The sequence below is a fragment of the Oncorhynchus keta genome, chromosome 24 (genome assembly GCF_023373465.1).
Source record: "Oncorhynchus keta strain PuntledgeMale-10-30-2019 chromosome 24, Oket_V2, whole genome shotgun sequence".
Classification (NCBI taxonomy): domain Eukaryota; kingdom Metazoa; phylum Chordata; class Actinopteri; order Salmoniformes; family Salmonidae; genus Oncorhynchus; species Oncorhynchus keta.
Window position 1 is genome coordinate 41528741 of NC_068444.1, and position 20103 is coordinate 41548843.

The following is a 20103-nucleotide window of genomic DNA, read 5'->3' on the forward strand; positions in this document are numbered from 1 at the left end:
AGCTCGTGCTGTTAGGTGACCTAAACTGAGACATGCTTAAATCATGAGTCTTCAATATTCCCAGGTAAGAAATTAAAGGACTATTTCCCTCTATACCATTTGCCTTTCTAAGGTCTTCGACTATTGGATGACGTTACAGGCACTTTAGTATTGCCAGTGTAACAGTATAGCTTCCTTCCCTCTAGTTAGCGCGCGCCAACTAGCTAGCCATTTTACTTCGGTTACACCAGCCTCATTTCGGGAGTTGATAGGCTTGAAGTCATAAACAGCGCAATGCTTGACGCACAATGAAGAGCTGCTGGAAAAACGGACGAAAGTGCTGTTTGAATGAATGTGTACGCGCCTGCTTCTGCCTACCACCGCTCAGTCAGATACTTGTATGCTCAGTCAGATTATATGCGACCCTGGACACGCTAGATAATATCTAGTAATATCAACAACCATGTGCAATTTCCGGTCGATTTCTCAGCCAATCGTGAAGAACAAACGGAGCTATTTCACCTACAAAAATAATCTTTTGGGGGAAAAAAATGTACTTTGGCTATCTACCTGGGAGTCTCGTGAGTGAAAACATCCGAAGTTCAAAGGTAAATTATTTCATTTGATTGCTTTTCTGATTTTCGTGACAAGGTTGCCTGCTGCTTGCAAGGCATAATGATATGCTAGGCTATCGATAAACTTACACAAATGCTTGTCTAGCTTTGTCTGTGAAACATATTTTGAAAATCTGAGATGACAGGGTGATTAACAAAAGGCTAAGCTGTGTTCCAATATATTTCACTTGTGATTTTCATGAATAGGAATATTTATCCATTGCGTTATGCTAATTAGGGTCAGTTGATGACAACGGTCCCGTTCACGGGATGTCACTAGAGGTTAACTGACTTGCCTAGTTAAATAAAGATTTTTTTTATTTTTTTATATCGGCGCCCAAAAATACAGATTTCCGATTGTTATGAAAACTTGAAATCGGCCCTAATTAAATCGGCCATTCTGATTAATCGGTCGACCTCTAATGTGGACAACTACCTAGGTGTCTGGTTAGACTGTAAACTCTCCTTCCATACTCACATTAAGTATCTCCAATATAGAAGAATCGGCTTCCTATTTCACAACAAAGCACCCTTCACTCATGCTGACAAACATACCCTCGTAAAACTGACTATCCTACTGATCCCTGAATTCGGCGATGTCATTTACAAAATGGCCTCCAATACACTACTCAGCAAATTGTATGCTGTCTATCACAGTACCATGCTTTTTGTCACCAAAGCCCCCTATACTACACACCACTGCGACCTGTATGCTCTCATTGGCTGGCCCTCGCTTCATACTCGTCGCCAAACCCACTGGCTCCAGGTCATCTATAAGTCTTCGCTATGTAAAGCCCCGCCTTAACTCAGATCACTGGTCACCATAGCAGCACCAACCCGTAGCACATGCTCCAGCAGTTATATTTTCACTGGTCACCCCCAAAGCCAATTCCTCCATTGGCCGCCTTTCCTTCCAGTTCTTTGCTGCCTATGACTGGAACGGGTCGCAGTTGTAAATGCTAACTTGTTCTCAACTAGCCTACCTGGTTAAATAAAATAAATAACTAAAATAAATTAGGGCCCAATGAATGTCAATTGACTGATTTCCTTAAATGAACTGTAACATCTTTGAAATTGTTGCATGTTCCGTTTATATTTTCGTTCAGTGCATTACATTTGAGTATTTTCTCTCTCCAATTGAGGAGCCTGAAATTATCACAAGTTAACAAGCCGAGTAGATAATCTGCCAAAATGAGGCAAGGTCGCTAGCTAGCTAAACTAACATTTTCTACTTGACTTTGCTCTGTCATCTAGTCTTTGTTTAATGTTTTTTTGTTAACTGTACAAAATAAAATGCTTATATTGACAATTCTAAGAGCATTCGTCATTAGGTAGGCCATTATTAGCAAGAGCTAAAACGAACTGGCTAATGAGTCGATAAGTAGCTAGCTCGCTAGAAGAGAGGGCTGCTGCAGGATTGATAACATTTTACCAGTAAAATGTACCTTTTAATGTGACACAACAAGTCATGTTTTCATCGGATTACTTCAAAAAGCTCCTACTGTAAGTCACCCATGCACATTCATCCACTAAAATAATTCCAGCATTCAAATAGCACACTGTGCACCCACCACACGAATGGATAGAGACATGTGGTTCCAAAACGTGTAATGATATTTGGCATTTGTCTTGTAGCCTGAATTGATGTGTCCACTGCTGTCTGTGCGCGACTCGGCCATACATATGTGCTTTGGCGAAATCTTGGTGTTCTCATCAAACCACACTTTCAAGTCCATTTGCTCTTTTCATGTGCCTTACATGCAGTGATAATAAATAATGGTGTAATAGCCTACAGCTTTCTTGGCATTTAGTTTTAATTATACCGATAACCGACATTTACAATTTTAGCGGCCTTTTAAGCATTCCTTGTACAGTTAAATAGTTACGGACGCAGCAGTCACTACAGTACTGTCCCTGGTTCGAATCAAGGCTGTATTACAGCCAGCCATTTTTGGGAGTCCCATAGGGTGGCACAGCTTCATCCGGGTTTGGCCATCATTGTAAATAAGAATTTATTCTTAACTGACTTGCTAGTTAAATGAAAGTTTACACACACACACACACACACACACACTTTGGCATTACGCATATCCTCATTAACAGTAAAACATAATCAAAACCTATTTCTTTCACTTACTTGCTGTGCTATTTCGTTCCTTTGTTTAGTCGTTTCATTCACAACCAGGATTTCTTTGGAATGCCGTTTGGGTCTTTGCGTCAAAATATACAATTTAACGTGTCAATTAAGTTTGTTGACCAATCAGGACCTGAATATGACTGCACGTCACATACTTTAACACGTTCATACATTTAACGTAGTTATTACACAATCACTCGTATTTCATATGTCACAACGATTCATCAATGCATATTTTTTACTGCTCTAATTAGTTTGGTAGCCAGTTTATACTAGCAATAAGGCATCTGTGGGCTTTGTGATACTTGGCCAATATACCACGGCTAAGGGCTGCATCCAGGCAATCCGCGGTGTGTCGTGATAAGAACAGCCTTTGGCGGTGGAATATTGGCAAAATACCACACCCCTCATGCCTTATAGCTTAAGTAAAATATTTTGCTAACGTTAGCAGCAGTATAGCGAACACCAAAATTAAACATTTTAACCAAATTACTATCGTCTTAGCTAGTTCAAGTTTTGCCAACGAAAGTACCCAGGGTTTTTTGATTAAGTAGCCGGGGGGAACAACTTGTAAATTAGCTAGTAAACAAACAAACTCACCCGTAGCAGACTTGCAATGTAGCCAAACCGTTGAGAATCAAAAAATATCACTTCTGTTCTCATTGGATAGGACACATTCCAACATATCGGGAAAGTGGAACTGACGATTGGTTTTGTAACAGCTGACATGTAGACTTCCTGTTTTCGATTCCGCCTTCAAAATAAAAGCTCGCTGTAAAAACAAAATGCTTTATGATCTCAGTGATAGGAAATCATCAATATAGTTTAGCTGTTTCGATATTTATGGTAGTTTTGCTAACACCAGCCTCACTAAGTCCTTAACTTCAGTGTCAGGAACGGCTGCGTTGTGTTAAACGAAGCCAGAGAGGTCCAACTCGGCGGAAAATCGTCTCCCTCCAGCAGGTGACGTTTTTTCATTGTTTCGCAAACACCAATGTAACGAGTTTTTTTGTATGGTCAATAAGCGTGTCGAATTTGGTGAACAAAAAAATAATTAATGGCTTATTTGCTACGCGATTTTTACTTGATATAAGTAAAGTTGCTACGATTGTACTGATATAAGTAGGACACTTGACAACTTCTATTTTTTTTTTAAAACACTATAACGGAGATGCCTATGCACATTCATGTCATGAGGCTTGTGACATAGCATCTCTCTGTTTAATACCGGCGGTTGACGTCAACAACCCTCATCGAATACTTAAAGTATTACAATAATGAGATGTATCCACTAATCCAAAGAAAGGATTGGCTGACGCTAAACAGCCCACCCTGTCGATTTGTGAACAACGACATTGTTAGGGTGGAGAGACGTGTACTTCTCAGTATATCCATATTCTTTGAGGAAGCTACGATAATGAAGGGACTTTGCCCTCAGACTTCAAGCCGGCACCCTACGCTGGTTGGATATGCCCGTTTCGAATGGAACGAATCATGAACTATTGTTTTACATACGACCGCCCCAGCCTTTCTGGTCCAAGCCAGCACTTCCGGGACAATGCTGAATTTCCACGATACGGATTGAATTTGCTGTCCAGCAAATGAGAAGTAAAGTTAACTTGTGACTGAGAAAAATAGAAAGTTATAATTTAACATTACCTAGTAGATAGTTTCCTTCTGCAGATGTTCCCAGGTACAGTTTTGAGAACAAATATATGCACTGTCAATCGAAAAAGTTAAGCTAAATCTTTGCAATCTAAAAAAAATCTAATATCAACCCTCAGCACTTTGATGGGCGAATCCGGATGGAAAGTTAATTTAATTGAGTATGGAAAGCCAAAAGGTTTAAATCGTTGCCGACCCCCACCAGAAGTCACCAGGGGGGCACCACTAAATCCAGCCAGCTCCCTGCCCCAGGGATATGGGGAGAGGGCCAGAAAGAGCTAAGGCCGACCCAGGGAGGGGGGCCAATCCCCACCCATGGCCAACAGGGGATGCCACTACATCCACCCAGCTCCCCTGTACCAGGAAAAGGGGGGAGAGGGGGGAACGACCACGGACAGGGTGCCTGACGACCCCGGACAGGGTGCCTGACGACCCCAGACAGGGTGCCTGACGACCCCAGACAGGGTGCCTGACGACCCCAGACAGGGTGCCTGACGACCCCAGACAGGGTGCCTGATGACCCCAGACAGGGTGCCTGATCTCTGCCCGCTGCCAAGGCTGCAAGGGGGCACCACTCCATCCAGCCAGCTCCCTGCACTAGGGAGATCAGGGGAGAGGGGCAGAAAGGGATGGGGACTACACAGGGAGAGGGGGGCCAACACTCGGATGGGGGGGCGACCTCCCCCCGCGGCCACTTCATTCAAGGAGATGGGGGAGAGGGACCAGTCAGGCAGGGCCAACCCCAGGAGGGGTCCTAACCCCAGCCCACGACCACCAGGGGGTGCCACTACATTCATCCAGTTCCTTGCACGGGCTGGGGCAACCCAGAGAGGGGTGTTATTTGTTCGACAGCCTATGGTGTAATGAATGGCATTTTTGGGTTATCACCGAAAATTACTTATTTGGTATGTATAGTGTGTATGTTATCGTGTGTGTCTGTGTGTGTGTCTGTGCCAATGTTTGTGTTGCTTCACATTCCCCGCTGTACCATAAGGTGTTTTTTTAATGTTTTTTTTTTATCTAATTTTACTGCTTGCGTCAGTTACTTGATGTGGAATAGAGTTCCATGTAGTCATAGCTATATGTAGTACTGTGTGCCTCCGATAGTCTGTTCTGGACCTGGACTGTGGAGAGACCTTTTCAAATCAAATTGTATTTGTCACATACACATGGTTAGCAGATGTTAATGCGAGTGTAGCGAAATGCTTGTGCTTCTAGTTCCGACAATGCAGTAATAACCAACGAGTAATCTAACCTAACAATTCCACAACAACTACCTTATACACACACAAGTGTAGGGGGATAAAGAATATATACATAAAGATATATGAATGAGTGATGGTACAGAACGGCATAGGCAAGATGCAGTAGATGGTATAGAGTACAGTATATACATATGAGATGAATAATGTAGGGTATGTAAACATATAAAAGTGGCATTGATTAAAGTGGCTAGTGATACATTTTTTACATACATTTTCCATTATTAAAGTGGCTGGAGTTGAGTTAGTATGTTGGCAGCAGCCACTCAATGTTAGTGGCAGCTGTTTAGCAGTCTGATGGCCTTGAGATAGAAGCTGTTTTTCAGTCTCTCGTCCCTGCTTTGATGCACCTGTACTGACCTCGCCTTCTGGATGATAGTGGGGTGAACAGGCAGTTGCTCGGGTGGTTGTTGTCCTTGATGATCTTCATGGCCTTCCTGTGACATCGGATGGTGTAGGTATCCTGGAGGGCATGAAGTTTGCCCCTGGTAATGCATTGGGAAAACCACACCACCGTCTGGAGAGCTTTGCGGTTGTGGGCAGTGCAGTTGCCGTACCAGGCGGTGATACAGCCCGACAGGATGCTCTCAATTGGGCATCTGTAAAAGTTTGTTTAGGTTTTAGGTGTTCAGCCAAACTTGAACCTCCTGAAGTTGAAGAGGCGCTGTTGCACCTTCTTCACCACACTGTCTTTGTGGGTGGACCATTTCAGTTTGTCAGTGATGTGTACGCCGAGGAACTTGAAGCTTTCCACCTTCTCCACTGCGGTCCCATCGTTGTAGGGTGCGCCCTCTGCTGTTTCCTGAAGTCCACGATCATCCCTTTGTTGATGTTGAGTGAGAGATTATTTTCCCGGCACCACGCTCCCAGAGCCATCACCTCCTCCATGTAGGCTGTCTCATCGTTGATGGTAATCAAGCCTACTACTGTTGTTTTGTTTGAAAACTTGATGATTGAGTTGAAGGCGTGCATGGACAAGCAGTCATGGGTGAACAGGGAGTACAGGAGTACACACCTGTCTATATAAGGTCCCACAGTTGACAGTGCATGTCAGAGGAAAAACCAAGCCATGAGGTCGATGGAATTGTCTGTAGAGCTCCGAGACAGGATTCTGTCGAGGCACCGATCTGGGGAAGGGTACCAAAAAATATCTGCAGCATTGAAGGTCCCCAAGAATATACAGGCGTGACAGTGAGCTAGCATCACAAGGCTTTTCAATGGAAATACAGCCTTAAATCATCATAGAGCAATTCTGTTAGTATTTTGTGTGTGTTGAGGCATTTCATTATAGAATATGCAGTTTATACTATATGATGTATTTACTACTATTTATTATTTTCACAATTACTTTGTGGCACCTTTTGCCGTTATGATATGTGTTTGCTGTGGTAGATATTCTCAAGTGACAAGATAGCTGCCAGTGCCGTAGTCTTACTGGGTATCGTCAGTGTCGCCTTAGCCAATGAAGGTATGTTTCGGTTGGTAGGTTATGGAAAATAGAGGAATAATTTTGGATTATACTAGCTATGATTATTTCTTTGTATCACATAACTATTTTATAGAAGATACAGAAAATAATGTCATACAATTGTTCTTGGTAAAATCCCAAATAGTAGATCCAATAGCTCATATCATAATACTTTCAAAGCATTACGTGTGCATACCTCCTCAAGTGAGCTCATGTAAAGCTGTTTTTATACTGTTGTGACCGTAGTACAACGTAATGACCGTCAAGGGGTCTGGACCTCCTAATGGTTAAGGTGTTGGACTGACAGTCAGAAGAGGAACCCAGGTTCAAGTTCCAGTCAGTTAATTTGCTACAATACTGTTGTCATCTTCACCAGTGACTGCTCTAAGTTGATGATGTTATTGTTGATGATTTTGTTTGTGGTATTGTTTACAGTTGACCTGGGCAGGAAGGTACTGGTTTTTCCGTATGAGACAGACTTCAGCTTCATGGTGCTCATCTCCCAGAAGGAAATGGGCCTGCGCACGTTCACTCTGTGCATGCATGTGGCCACTGAGCTGGAAGTCGAGAGGCAGATCATCCTGTTTGCCTACCGCACCACCGACTACGTGTGGCACAAGAAAGATGGCCGCATCGCCTTCTACCTGAGCGGCGATAGCGCTTTCTTCCACCTGCCGCCCATCACCACCTTCAAAACAAGTCTCTGCCTCACCTGGGAGTCCCGTACTGGGCTGGCTGCCTTCTGGGTGGACGGCCGCCGCAGCACCTACCAGCTGTACAAGCCGGGCCACACTATCCGGCCCAAGGGGACCGTCCTCTTGGGGCAAGAGCAGACAAACACCTTGGAGACCTGGATGCTTTGCAGAGCTTTGTGGGGGAGTTGACCGACCTCAACATGTGGGACTATGTCTTACCGAGGAGCCAAATCCAAGCCCTGCATTATGGACATAAGCTCACCAAGAGAAACATCTTTGATGGGCCACCATTGAGTACCAGCTGAACGTGAATGTGATTGTGGTGGATGATGATTAACTCGGAGTGGAATCACAAACAAATGCGGATGTGATACATTTGTGTGTCTGTGCTGGACTGCTACTGACCTTTTTGTTTAGTTTGGTGTCCTAGGTTTAGTCACGTTCACACTTTATGCAGTCAATGAATTATGCTCAAGCACAAAATATCAGTGGTTCGTAGGAAAATATGACTTGCATTTTGTGATCATTAAATAGTCTAATGCAGGTCAAAACCAGATCCTTCACCAGACAGGTACCATGTAAACACCATGTATAGCACTATCCTCTTTCAACACAATTCTTCTTTAGACATCCACTATTTATAGGATACTGTAGATACAGTATGTCCACTCACCTGCTGCATGGATGGTGAGATTAACCATATTTTATAAGCATTGCATTCAAGATGTTAATTTATGAAACAAGATGCCAAAATGTTGACACTTATTTCACAGTGGAAGTTTATTAGTCGCCTTTTGCAACCTGCTAATTATCACAAATATTCAGTACAAGTATTAAAATTAAGCTGGTGTTTAGTTACAGAGCTAATGCATTTTTTGCTTTTATACATTTCTCACGTGGCTGATGAGTACTAATTTCAATGGAATGTATTGTTGATGTACCGAATTTAACCACAAGGTGGCAGTATATGCTAGAGTTTTTATTCAGTGAGCGACGAATAAGACTATTTAATTTGTTTATTTGGATCCCCATTAGCTTTTGCAAAGGCAGTAGCTACTCTTCCTGGGGTCCACAAAAAACACAACATGACAAGTAACAAAACATTGATACACTGATATACAAGGACAGTCACAACAACAACAAAAATTATTCAAACATTACAACAAAAAAATGTGTGTGTTAGAGTTTGTTTGTGTGTGTCCCCTCACACAAACATACGAATGGTGTGGCATTCTTATGCTCAAGATTTCAATTGCCTTTGATCCCACTAATGATTCATTATTTTTATACATAATAATTTTACTGTGCTTTGAGACAAACCATTGCCATAATGTTGCCTTTGGTTATAGCACACTCTCTCATAAATTGTCTATGTTTAAACTGATGTAAGAATGCTTTTGGGTCTGAAATTAAATCCTGGCATGTGCATAACTAAAGTATGTGTTATTTAAGAGAAAATAGGTAGTTTAACTTTTTGAGCATCCTATTTGTATTATAGCCTACCTATAATGCTGGTGAGACCTTCACAATATTAAATATTGTTGTAATATTTTATTCCATTGTTTTAACTTGTATTCTTTTAAATTGTTGTTCTAAAATGAAATTGCCTTTGTACATGTTTATTAGACTATATGTTGTGTACATGTTTATTAGCCTATATGTTGGGAATGATGTTCTAACTCTAAAAGGAACAACACCACAGAAACAGTATAGACTTTTGTTCACTGTGACAATAAGGGTATAGTCCTGGAATAACCTGTGTAAATGTAATCTGTTGCTGTATTTTTTTTGTGTTATCTGTAATGGTTTTGTTTGTCTTGTTTAGTTTAGTTTTTTAATCATTGTACCTAAACTGTATGTGTAAGCATGTATACGCAGGGCCCAGCTGTAAAAGAGACCTTGGTCTCAGTCTGTGTTCCTTGTTGAAATAAAGGTATAATAATAGTAATAAGTCCCTTGCAGACTTAGTAGCCACCATGTACTGTAGTAGTATGCTTGTTGTTCACTATGAACATGTTCTACCTCCTCCCCTCCACCTCCTTAGAGAGGAAGAAGTTTTCAGTGAACACACAGCATAGGCTCCCCAGAGCGTGGGAAAGTGCAGCGTTCCGAATGTGTGTGTGTGCTTATTCGGACCCAATCTCCTGCAGCAGCAGCTAAATGAGTTGGGAGGGAAGGCAAATGAGTTCTGACTGCGGGTCAGCAGCCAAATGTTCCACCTTCTTGAATGTTGCAATGCATCAATCGCACTGCCCACTCACTGTGTGGTAACACCTTTGTGGACCATCTGCCCAGGCAGGCTCCTCAGCCCTCTGGTTCCAAGCACATGGCTCTCTTTCTCCGCTCCTCCTTTCTCTCCAATCGCATCCCTGCCCAAGAGGAGTGCTAGCTGCCTCCCAGCCTACACACACACACACACACACACACACACATCGGCCCCTATAACACTACACCCCCTACTCATATCACCATATTGTCTTTACTTTGACTTATGGAAGGTTAACTTTTAAGTAAAGTATTTTATTTGATATTTTTTAGATCAGATGCACTATGAATTAAATATAAATACATCCCATATTGGAGTAGAGATTCGTGATTAAGAATATTTTCTGAGTATTTCTGAACAAATAATTATATTTCATTAGCCTACTTTGGACTGCACTAAAGGTTTATGGCATGTTAAATGTAAACTTTTAGTTTTTTTGTTCGATATCTAGGCACTGTTTTTCACCTATTCAATAATAAGAATATACTTTAGTGCCCAAAATACAAATTAAAACCCTTTATACACAATCAACCATCATCATATTTGTTTCAAACATTATTTTATAGGATTATGTACAATATAATAAAACAAATAGAGAAATAATGAACAAATAATGAACAAATTGATGTTAAAAATGGGTCACATATGTTTTGACCCCGCCTCATTTTCTAAGCAACATTACAATACATTTAACGTTTTGCCTAAAAGTTAGGTTAATCTACAACCCCTAAACATTGCTTGTAGAGCCTTTTTCACCTTTTAATGGCCAACTCTAGTGAAAAAGTAGGCATATAATGATTTACTCTCTGTCCTCTGAATAGGGTCCATAGCTTGTATTATACAACTGAGCAAACAGTTGTGGGCCGCCTTGTCATGCTCGCAGAGCCAGCAGCGGCGGCATGTGAGATCTGCATAATCCCCCATGGTGGGGCCGTCTGAGGCGGCGCAGTGTGGTGTGTGCGGCTCGCTGCCCGTCCCTGCGTGTGTGAGCTGGTGAAATCTCTTCCACACGAGAGGAGATAGACGGCGCAATGGAGGCCCGCAGAGCCGGTGGGGGAGACAGAAGGAGGTCCGTTCTGGATTCCTTCGAGCAACTCCAAATAGATTTCCAGGCAAAACATATTTGCATAAGCAAGACAGTGCTACGAGCTATCCATGTGAGCTCTGGCATGTGAGCAATAAACAGATGGATACTTTTTTAAAGAGAAATGTACATCCGTTAAAATGTGGATGTTCAGCCTGCTATTGTCTTCATAAAACAACTACAGTTTAATCCTAACAAGACATACTGTATAACATGATATACAGTTCACAATATTGGAGTAATATAAAAAAGTATGAATATCTCATTTGAATATATTTTACATGCATTGGATGGTTACTGGCTTATTCACCCTGCTACCATCTAACAAGGGAACACTAGAGGTGCATTAAAGCTGGGAAGGAGAGACTGAAAACGGCTTCTATCTCTAGGCTTTCAGTGTGTTGAACATTCATCACTAGACGGCCTCAGCCCGGTACCCTGCCCTGCACCTTACAAAGTCAATAGACGACTACCAACAGGTACTCTACCCTGCGTCTTCCAGACTGCTGCCCCATATATATAGAGTCATTGAACCCTGGTCACTTCAATAATGTTAACATAACATTTATTATTCTGAAATTCTTTATGTACATGGAACAAAAATATAAACACAACATGAACAATTTCAAATATTTAACTGACTTACAGTTCGTTCATATAAGGAAATCAGTCAATTGAAATTAATTCATTAGGCCCTAATCTCTGGATTTCACATGACTGGGAATACAGATATGTATCTGTTGGTTACAGATACCTTAAAAAATAGGTAGGGTTGTGGATCAGAAACCCAGTCAGTATCTGGTGACCACCATTTGCCTCATGCAGCGCAACACATCTCATTCACATAGAGTTGATCAGGCTGTTGATTGAGGCCTGTAGAATGTATTTGCACTTCTCTTCAATGGCTGTGCAAAGTTGTGGATATTGGCGAGAACTGGAATACACTGTCGAACACGTTGATTCGGAACATCACAAACATGCTCAATGGGTCTGGTGAGTATGCAGGCCATGGATGAACTGGGAAATGTTTAGCTTCCAGGAATTGTGTATAGTTCCTTTCGACATGGGGCCTTGCACTATCATGCTGAAACATGAATGGCAATGGGCCTCACGTTCTCATCATATCTCTGTGCATTCAAATTGCCATTGTTAAAATGCAATCGTGTTCGTTGTCCTTAGCTTATGCCTGCCCATACCATAACCCCACCGCCACCACGGGGCACTCTGTTCACAACGTTGACATCAGCAAACCACTCATCCACACAACGCCATACACGCAGTCTGCCATCTGCCTGGTAGAGTTGAAACCGGGATTCATCCGTGAAGGGCACACTTCTCCAGCATGCCAGTGGCCATCGAAGGTGAGCATTCGCCCACTGAGGTCGGTTTCGCCAAACTAAAGTCAGGTCAACACACTGGTGAGGACGATGAGCATGCAGATGAGCTTCCCTGAGACGGTTTCTGACAGTTTGTTCAGAAATTCTTTGGTTGTGCAAATCCACAATTTCATCAGCTTACCGGGTGGCTGGTGTCAGACGATCCCGCATGTGAAGAAGCTGGGTGTGTAGGTCCTGGGATGGCGTGGTTACATGTGGTCTATGGTTGTGAGGCTGGTTGACCGTACTGCCAAATTCTCTAAAAAATACTTTATGGTAGAGAAATGAACATTCAATTCTCTGGCAAAAGCTCTGGTGGACATTCCTGCAGTCAGCATGCCAATTGCACGCTCCCTCAAAACTTAAGGCATCTGTGTTGTGTGACAATCTGCGAGGGGCCTGTGGTCCCCAGCACAAGGTGCACCTGTATATTGATCATGCTGTTTAATCAGCTTCATGATATGCCACACCTGTCAGGTGGATGAATTATCTTGGCAAGGAGAAATGCTCACTAACAGGGATGTAAACAAATCTTTGCACAAAATTTGAGAGAAATACGATTGTTGTGCATATAGAACATAAACATGCGTTATATTTTTGTTCAGTATAGTTAGAAACAGATACGATTAGCATTCCTACAACATTATTTAGCTGACATGTTATTTGATCTTGTCACGTTCGTTGAATGGATGAGACCAAGGCGCAGCGTGAGATGAATACATCTTATTTTAATGAAGACAAAGAAACACTTAAACAAACTACAAACACAACTAAACGAATGTGACGCTAAATGTAGTGCTGACACAGGCAACTAACCATAGACAATAACCCACGAAATACCCAAAGAAGATGGCTGCCTAAATATGGTTCCCAATCAGAGACAACGATAAACAGCTGTCTCTAATTGAGAACCAATCTAGGCAAACATAGACATACATAAACCAGATAGTATACACTAGATAGTATACACCCCCATAAACAAACAAAACCCCTAGACGGTACAACAACACATACATCACCCATGTCACACCCTGACCTAACCAAAATAATAAAGAATACTAAGGTCAGGGCGTGACAGATCTCTAAGAATTAAATTAAGCTAATTTATTTTCTTTTTTTGGGGGGGGGGGGTATTTGTGTATTAGTATTTTACTGTAAGACATTGCCTGCACTGCTGGAGCTAAAAACCCAAGCATTTTGCTGCACCTGCTTTATTATGCTAATCTGTGTATGCGACAGATGAACTTTGATTTGATTTACTGTGTGTGAGAGACATGGAAATGTGCATTGGAAAGTTAAGAGGGTGTCTGGTGTTTAATCCAATACAGTAATAACCGCGTATTATCAGGTTATTTATTTTCATCACACAATTTTAACAAATGTGTTATAACCGTTTGTTACAGATTCATTAGATAGAATGTAATCCCAACAATATGTGTCTCTTTATGAATCAAATCAAGCTTTATTTATACAGCACATTTCAGACATGGAATGCAACACAATGTACTTCACAGGAAAAAACAAAACAAAAAATATTTGGTACACAACAAACATAGAAGGATAAAAATACTAAGGAATGACAATAATAACTGAACGACTAAAAAGCACCCTAAGGAAAAGCAAATAAAATATTTTTTAAACATGTCCAGTTTAGGCCCCCTCAGATTCTCTGGCAGGCTATTCTAGAGGCTGGGGACAAAATAACTAAAGGCTGCCTCTCTATGCCCCTTGGTCTTAGTCTTTGAGATAGTTAAAAGGCCAGTGCCAGAGGACCTGAGAGACCTACTATTTATATAACTTAAAAGCATGTCTGAGATGTTTTGGGGTGCACAATCATGGATTGGTTTAAATCCAATAGAAGAATCTTAAAATTAATTATAAAACTCACAGGCAGCCAGTACAGAGACCTTAATACCGGTGTAATATGTGCTCTTGGTCAGTACCCGTGCTGCAGCATTCTGTCTGTTTTGCATTTGACCAATGGCTTTCTTGGGTAGACCAGATAGGAGAGCATTAGGTACTCCTCGCTCTTTTGTTTTGCGATTCTACCCTGTGTTTAGTTACGTGTTTGTTTGGTCTTCGTCCCAGTGCCTTTACAAGGCACGCCGTTATTTGGGCTTAATAAAAATAACTATTACGCATTCCTGCGCCTGTCTCCCGAATCTATTCATACCAACGTGACACCAGTTGCCATAATAAAAGTGTTTTGTTGTTGTGCACTATCCTCAAAAAATAGCATGGTATTTTATTTTGCTGTAATAGTTACTGTAAATTGGACACTGCAGTTTGATTAACAAGAATTTAATCTTTCTGCCCATACAAGACATGTCTATGTCCCGGAAAGTTGGCTGTTGTTTACAACGTTTTCTAGTCCCAATATCGTATATTGAGCAACAACTGTCCTGGTTTAGGGACACCGATCCCGTTGTGATATCACTTTCCTGAGCATGTCTGTGTCAACCAGGGACAATAAATCCATAGTGCCTTTGTGTGGAAGGCTAGGACACATGTCATAAAACTTTTCATCAGGTCTGGCATGACTGATACCCAGCCTAATGTTTGTTATCTTTGAAATATGCTGCAAACTCATCACATTTAGATGTGGAGCAAAGTTCATATAGGTTTGCGGGGGTAGGATTTATCAGGCCATCAATGGTCGAGAAGGGCACTCTCAAATTATTCAGATTATTAGTGATCATGTTGGAAAAAATGTGTCTGTCTGGCATTTCTAATTGCCTTGTTATATATGCCAGGTTGCTCTCTCAGAATATCATAATGGACCTGCAACTTTGACTTTCTCCACTTCTGCTCTGCCTTTTTGCCATTTCTATTAAATTGATTAGCTTCCTAATTCATCCGAAGGGCTCTCCGTTTGGATGTGACCTTTTAAAATTTTACTGGCGCTATGGCATCAATGGTTGCCCTTCATTTGCTAAATCATTACAAGAGGAAGGCAGAATAGGCAATCCACTAAATAAAATCTATACCAACTTCAGAGGTAAGATAGTGTTTCTTTATAATGCATCCAGTATTACCCTGTGCTATGGTAACAAGGTAGTAAATATACACAGATAAAGCAACATCAACAACAGAGGATATGTCAGTAGAAAGGCCCTTGGTAATAACCATGTCCAAAGTACCTTACTGGGACTATTCTTCAAGGGGAGGCATTTTTTTTGTATGGCATAGGATTGCAAAAAGGCCATGAAAGGCCCTGTATATATGATCAGTGCAGTAATCTACCTATGTCAACTACCTATGTCTCTAAAGTCTTCAACATGTCAAAATCACAAGTACTTGAAATACTGTATGTGTCAGGTCAATTTAACAGAACTTCTCATTTACAAAAAAACAGTGGCGAATTTAGCATGTAAATACTGGTGGGGCAAAAAATAGTTTTATGCATGCCAGCAAACTGATAAACTGTGCCCACAAACTGTTAGGACCTACATAAGGCTGATGTTTTGGTCACTTTTGAATGCTGGCGGTGCTTTCACTCTAGTGGTAGCATGAGACGGAGTCTACAACCCACACAAGTGGCTCAGGTAGTGCAGCTCATCCAGGATGACACATCAATGCGAGCTGTGGCATGAAGGTTTGCTGTGTCTGTCAGCGTAGTGTCCAGAGCATGGAGACGCTACCAGGAGACAGGCCAGTACATCAGGAGACGTGGAGGAGGCCGTAGGAGGGCAACAACCCAGCAGCAAGACCGCTACCTCCGCCTTTGTGCAAGGAGGAGCAGGAGGAGCACTGCCAGAGCCCTGCAAAGTGACCTCCAGCAGGCCACAAATGTGCATGTGTCTGCTCAAACGGTCAGAAACAGACTCCATGAGGGTGGTATGAGGGCCCGACGTCCACAGGTGGGGGTTGTGCTTTACATCCCAACACTGTGCTTGACGTTTGGCATTTGCCAGAGAACACCAAGATTGGCAAATTCGCCACTGGCGCCCTGTGCTCTTCACAGATGAAAGCAGGTTCACACTGAGCACATGTGACAGACGTGACAGTCTGGAGACGCCTTGGAGAACGTTCTGCTGCCTGCAACATCCTCCAGCATGACCGGTTTGGCGGTGGGTCAGTCATGGTGTGGGGTGGCATTTCTTTGGGGGGCCGCACTCGCTCCTTCCACCAACGCCACGTTGCACCATAGACTGTCCAGGAGTTGGCGGATGCTTTAGTCCAGGTCTGGGAGGAGATCCCTCAGGAGACCATCCGCCACCTCATCAGGAGCATGCCCAGGCATTGTAGGGAGGTCATACAGGCACATGGAGGCCACACACACTACTGAGCCTCATTTTGACTTGTTTTAAGGACATTACATCAAAGTTGGACTGTAGTGTGGTTTTCCACTTTAATTTTGAGAGTGTGACTCCAAATCCAGACCTCCATGGGTTGATAAAATTTGATTTCCATTGATCATTTTTGTGTGATTTTGTTGTCAGCACATTCAACTATGTAAAGAAAAAAGTATTCAATAAGAATATTTCATTCATTCAGATCTAGGATGTGTTAGTTTAGTGTTCCCTTTATTTTTTTGAGCAGTGTATATATATATATATATACACACACAGTTGAAGTCGGAAGTTTACATACACTTAGGTAGGAGTCATTAAAACTCATTTTTCAACCACTCCACAAATTTCTTGTTAACAAACTATAGTTTTGTGCATGACACAAGTAAGTTTTCCAACAATTGTTTACAGACGGATAATTCACTGTATCACAATTCCAGTGGGTCAGAAGTGAACATACACTAAATTGACTGTGCCTTTAAACAGCTTGGAAAATTCCAGAAAATTATGTCATGGATTTAGAAGCTTCTGATAGGCTAATTGACATCATTTGAGTCAATTGGAGGTGTACCTGTGGATGTATTTCAAGCCCTACCTTCAAACTCAGTGCCTCTTTGCTTGACATCATGGGAAAATCAAAAGAAATCAGTCAAGACCTCAGACAGAAAATTGTAGACCTCCACAAGTCTGGTTCATCCTTGGGAGAAATGTCCAAACTTCTGAAGGTACCACGTTCATCTGTACAAACAATAGTATGCAAGTATAAACACCAGGGGACTGCGCAGCCGTCAAAACGCTCAGGAAGGAGATACGTTCTGTCTCCTAGAGATTAACATACTTTGGTGTGAAAAGTGCTAATCAATCCCAGAACAACAGCAATAGACCTGGAGGAAACAGGTACAAAATAATCTATATCCACAGTAAAACGAGTCCTATATCAACATAAGCTGAAAGGCTGCTCAGCAAGCAAGAAGCCGCTGCTCCAAAACCGCCAAAAAAAAAGCAAGACTATGGTTTGCAACTGCACATGGGGACAAAGATTGTACTTTTTGGAGAAATGTCCTCTGGTCTGATGAAACAAAAAATAGAACTGTTTAGCCATAATGACCAGCCAAGCAAAAGCTTGGAGGAAAAAGGGGGAGGCTTGCACGCCGAAGAACAGCATCCCAACCGTGAAGCACGGGGGTGGCAGCTTCATGTTATGGGGGTGCTTTGCTGCAGGAGGGACTGGTGCACTTCACAAAATAGATGGCATCATGAGGCAGGAACATTATGTGGATATATTGAAGCAACATCTCAAGACATCTGTCAGGAATTTAAAGCTTGGTCGCAAATGGGTCCTCTAAATGGACAATGACCCCAAGCATACTTCCAAAGTTGTGGCAAAATGGCTTAAGGACAACAAAGTCAAGGTATTGGAGTGGCCATCACAAAGCCCTGACCTCAATCCCATAGAAAATGTGTGGGCAGAACTGAAAAAGCATGCGCGAGCAAGGAGGCCTACAAACCTGACTCAGTTACACCAGCTCTGTCAGGAGGAGTTTGCCAAAATTCACCCAACTTATTGTGGGAAGCTTGTGGAAAGCTACCCGACACGTTTGACCCAAGTTAAACAATTTAAAGGCAATGCCACCAAAAACTAATTGAGTGTATGTAAACTTCTGACCCACTGGGAATGTGATGAAAGAACGAAAAGCTGAAATAAATCATTCTCTTTACTATTATTCTGACATTTCACATTCTTAAAATAAAGTGGTGATCCTAACTGACCTAAGACAGGGAATGTTTACTTGGATTAAATGTCAGGATTTTTTTTTTTTAACTGAATTTAAATGTCTTCGGCTAAGGTGTATGTAAACTTCTGACTTCAACTGTATATAAATATATTTTATTTTTATCAAATCAAATTTGATTTGTCACATGCGCCAAATACAGTGAAATTCTTACTTACAAGCCCTTAACCAACAATGCAAGAAAATATTTTAAAAAGTAAGAGATAATAATTAAAGAGCAGCAGTAAATAACAATAGTGTGGCTATATACATGGGGTATCGGTACAGAGTCAATGTCAATGTGCGGGGATACCAGTGTCGAGGTAATTGAGGTAATATGTACACGTAGGTAGAGTTGTTAAAGTGACCATGCATAGATAATAACAGAGAGTACAAGCAGCGTCCCAGAGGGGCGGGGGGCAATGCAAATAGTCTGGGTAGCCAGATGATTAGCTGTTCAGGAGTCTTATGGCTTGGGGGTAGAAGCTATTTAGGAGCCTCTTGGACCTAGACTTAGCGCTCCGGTACCGCTTGCCGTGCGGTAGCAGAGTCTATGACTAGAGTGGTTGGAGTCTTTGAAAATGTTTAGGGCCTCTACCTCTGACACCGCCTGGTATAGAGGTCCTGGATGGCAGGAAGCTTGGCCCAGTGATGTACTGGGCCGTACGCACTACCCTCTGTAGTATTTTGCGCTCTGCGACCGAGCAGTTGCCATACCAGGTAGTGATGCAACCCGTCAGGATGCTCTCGATGGTGCAGCTGTAAAACTAGCTGAACAGTTGGGGCTAAAAACAGATGGGGCTCTGCCAACATGTATTCTCTCTCCGTCTCTCTCTCTCTATCTTCCGAGAGGTTATAATGTCCCCTGTATGCTGTCTCTTCCTCCCCCTCTGGGCTGTGTGGAAAATTCACCAGACCTCCCCATTAGAGTCAGTCTGAATCAGGGAGCAGGCGTTGCTATGGCCGCCCTCCTGGCACTATTACCGCTCTGCAACAGCAAATTATATGTTTAAAAAACACAAAATCACTGCCTTACTGGAATGTATCACTCTCCCCACTGGTATCAAAGTAGTAGTGTCGCACGCACACACACACCACCACTACCAACAACCCCCCTCTTGTTAAAACAATCCCTTTTCTATACATGCTTTTCACACTTCTTGCGTGAAGCCTGACCTTTAGTTGAATGTGTGAGTGTGAGAGAGAGTGGAAGACCTTCAGGACCGCTAGGCACGGCACACAACTTTAGAGTTATGCACATGCCTTTAGGTATACTTAGTACAATGAGTATAATATAGTAAGCCTGTACATCACGGTTCCTCAACTGGCCGACTTTGGCCCTCTGGGGATTTATTTCGTCCTCCAAGTTTTCTGAGGAAACAAAAAAAGTAAAAAACAACAACATATTGCTGGACACTAAAGACTGTAAAAACACCATCTGCTCCATGGTATTCCCACACATAGTAGAGAGATACTGTATCAAGTGAAGCTAT

The 20103-nt window shown here is 42.2% G+C and overlaps 1 protein-coding gene and 1 pseudogene across 4 annotated transcripts in view; one reads left to right on the forward strand and one right to left on the reverse strand.

Moving 5' to 3' along the window:
- LOC118357565 (mucin-17-like) overlaps positions 1-4070 on the reverse strand; it is a 37979-nt gene extending 33909 nt beyond the window's left edge. Inside the window, exon 1 of one of the 4 annotated variants that reach the window (XM_052478350.1) lies at positions 3331-4070. The gene's annotated coding sequence lies outside the window, so the exon portion shown is untranslated. Of the gene's footprint in view, positions 1-2730; positions 2811-3330 lie in introns of those variants that run through there. The other 3 variants (XM_052478351.1, XM_052478348.1, XM_052478349.1) reach the window with 3 other exon arrangements.
- A 640-nt stretch (positions 4071-4710) lies between these two features.
- LOC118357760 (pentraxin fusion protein-like) lies at positions 4711-10230 on the forward strand (annotated as a pseudogene).
- The last annotated feature ends 9873 nt before the right edge of the window (positions 10231-20103 follow it).